The sequence below is a fragment of the Myotis davidii genome, unplaced genomic scaffold (assembly GCF_000327345.1).
Source record: "Myotis davidii unplaced genomic scaffold, ASM32734v1 scaffold341, whole genome shotgun sequence".
NCBI lineage: Eukaryota > Metazoa > Chordata > Mammalia > Chiroptera > Vespertilionidae > Myotis > Myotis davidii.
Window position 1 is genome coordinate 1,165,972 of NW_006291021.1, and position 3,189 is coordinate 1,169,160.

The 3,189-nt window shown below is 58.2% G+C and overlaps 1 pseudogene; it reads left to right on the top strand.

Annotated features, from left to right (window-relative positions):
• The window catches only part of LOC102756478, a 62,780-nt pseudogene that overhangs the window by 38,073 nt on the left and 21,518 nt on the right, over positions 1-3,189 (top strand).

Sequence of the window (3,189 nt, forward strand, 5' to 3'; positions counted from 1 at the left end):
TCTCACTCTCTACATAATGCATCCGTGTCTGTCTCTGTGCCTCTCCATTTCCCTTTTTTGTGTCTTTTTGTGTTTCTGTCTCGTTCATAATCTCTGTCTGTCATGCCTGTTTCCCTCTCTCTGTTTCTCTGTGTGTGTCCGTTTATGTCTCTGTTGGCCTTTCTTTGTCTGATTCTCTGATTCTCTGTGTCTCTCTCTGTGTATGTCTCCATTTCTCCTGTGTCTCTCTCCCCGGCCCCTGCCCCTGCCCCCAGGTCGGGAGGACCTTCGACCCGGCCACAGCGTTCGTGGTGGACGACCTCAAGCCCAACACGGAGTATGCCTTCCGCCTGGCAGCACGCTCCCCACAGGGCCTGGGCGCCTTCACCTCGGTGGTGCGGCAGCGCACGCTGCAGTCCAGTAGGTGTCTCGCGGACCCCGCCCTCATCTTCTGGGGGGACCTTGGCCGACGCAGATGGCCTCTGCGCATTGACAAAAGGAGGAGCCTGCTGTAGGGGGTGGGGGGTGCCTCTGGCTCGTCCCCTCCTGGCTCCTCGACCTTAGACATGTCCATGGGCGCTGCTTCGCTTTCCCCACCAGGGCAATGGGTCCTACAGGCTCTGGGACCAGTTTTGTGGTTTTGCCCTTAGTTTGGGAGGAGTTAGAGGGGTACGTGTGGCTGTCACAGCTTGCACCCCAGGTGGCCCTTCCCCCAACACAGGGTCTTCATGACCAAGGACAGGGGTGGCGGGAACCAGAGCCAGGGAGAGCACAGGGCCCAGCACAGGGCTCCCAGATCCCTAGAGTTCTTTGCTGTGCCTGCCCGGCCTTCCTGTCACAAGCAAGTTCCCTTTTGGCCAGGACCCTGCAGCCGGGAGCCGGCTCTGGGCCACACCGTGGCCCCCGACACCGCCCTCCCTGCCTCCTCCGAACCCAGGACCTACACAAGCCCCTCCTGCTGTGTCCCTGCCTCCCTCTCTCTCCTCTGCTCTCTCCTCTCTGCTCAGCGCAGCCTGGTGTGGCCTCTGCTGTGGCCTTCGTCGCCGTGGCCCTGCTCCCTCCCACTTCTCAGTCAGTCGCTTTAGCCACCCAGGCCTCGCACTGGAAGCGGCCTCACTGTTCCCGCCTGGGTGTATGCACCTAGGGTCTCGGGTCAGTCGAGAATGACAGCAACTCGGGCCAGGGTGTCAGCTGCTGGGATCAGGGGCCTTGGAGATGAACCACCCCCCTCCCCCGCAGCCCCCTCCCCAACCCTCCTCATGCCGAGCTGAGCGCTCTGCAGGTCACAGGCGTCTGGGCGTGTTTGTGCGTGAGGCGATCAGTGAGGGTGTCCTGTGGCTCGGGTGGCCACGTGAGAGACTGGCACGGGTGCCACGAAGGTGAGTACACGCTGGTCTCAAGCAGGTTCACAAAGACGGCCCACCCTGTGTGCTCCCCACCTGCCCAGCAGCTCTGGGCTGCACAGACAGCCCAGAGCCCAAATTCACCCACCCCCCAATCCACCCCACAGCCAAGAAGCACGCCTGCTCAGAAATCTTACTGTTTTTCATTACCCCCCGCCCCCCAGCACAATGTCTGGCACACGGTGGATGCTGCGGAAAAGGCAACTGCTTTTATCGTTACGATGCCCCAAGTCCCGTGTTTGTATTTCTGTCCACACCCACCCCCTCCCAAGATGCTGTGCAGGTTGGGCCGGATTGTGAAGGAGGCGGCCTCCAGGGTCGTCAACAACGCAGCTTTGGCCCAGCCATGCGGACCTCGGGGGCGGCCCAGGACAGGGACCAGGGGCTGGGGGAGAAGGGACTCTCCACTTCCGGCCCTGAGACGGGTGGGGCCTGAGAAAACTACAGCCAAGACTCAGGGCCAGGCGTGTCCCGGGGGCTGCGGGCTGCTTAGGCTGAACTCAAGGGTAGGTGGAGGCCAGACCACTCAGCCGTGGGTCTCCCCAGACTCCGTCCCGCCCGCCCGCCTCGTCGGCGCCTGTCCGGAGCTGCCGCGGCCGCACCGGGACCGGAGCAGGGCTGTAGGCCCACTTGCGTCTGGAGACCCACCCAGAGCTGGGTCTGGCCTGTAGCTCAGCGTCCGCCATTCCCTCCCTCGTAAGAAAGTCTCATAGGTTAGCAGTTGGAGTGGAAGGTAGGTAACCAGACTGGGAGTGCTCTGGAAGGCGTCCTTCTTTTGTTACGGTTTTCCTCATCATCATCACGTTCACTGTTGTGTTGTATTTTATTATGGTTTTGGTTTTATTTTTCCTCCCCTTTTCTCAGCGAATCCATTCCTTCCGGCACATTCCCTGAGTGGTTTTTTTGCTCCTGCCCGATTCCCTTGGGCATTTTTGGTTGGGGTGGCTGGTCAAGAAATGGGGGAGGGGACCCTAAGTGTCTGTTTTTGAAGGAGGGACCCCCAAGTGTCTAGTTCTGGTCTTTCACTTGAAGGGAGGCTGGAGGGTGATTCTAGTTGAAGCGCTGGGTTCTCTCACGGCCTGATGGCTTTGAAGACGGGGCTTCCCGTTCACCCCTGGATTCCCGGGGCCAGCACAGGGTGTGCCTGTAGGAGAAACTCTATAAACACGTGTTCTGTGAACAGAGAGGCCGGCGTGATGGTGAAGGTGCTCGGTGCGAGGCCAGTACATCAGGCAAGGCCAGTGACTTTCTGGGCCTCCCTCTAGCACGGCTGACTCTTGAGTCCTGGGCTGAGCCGATAGAAGGCTCCAGCCACCCTCAACTGGCCTGAGCCGATAGAAGGTCCAGGCTGAGTCAGTTTTCCCAGCCTCAAGCTGAGAGAGTCCGTGGAGAACAGCTGAGCCCAGATTCAGATCCTTGCCACGTGCCCTTGGGCAGACAACTTGCCATTTCCTGGTCTCAGGTTTTTCATCTGCAAAATGGGAGGTGATATATAAAAAGCACCAGTATGGGTGGGGGCCTGGCACACAGTAGGTACTCAGTCAGTGATAATAGAAAACCAAGCAGCTGTGTTTTAAACCTGCTTTCCCCATCTGTAACATGGGGTAGGGCTATATTATTGCTGTTCCTCTGACACACAGTAGGTGTTCAGTAAATTAATGTGTTAGATAGTAGGGGTGATAGATCTAGCTCCCTAGGGGAGTCATGAGTATTAAATGAAGTATGATCAGTGGGGTGCATTTTGAGTCTATAAAAGACTTCGGGTGCTGGGTGTGCAAAATAGGTGCATAGAACTTGAGTTTTATTA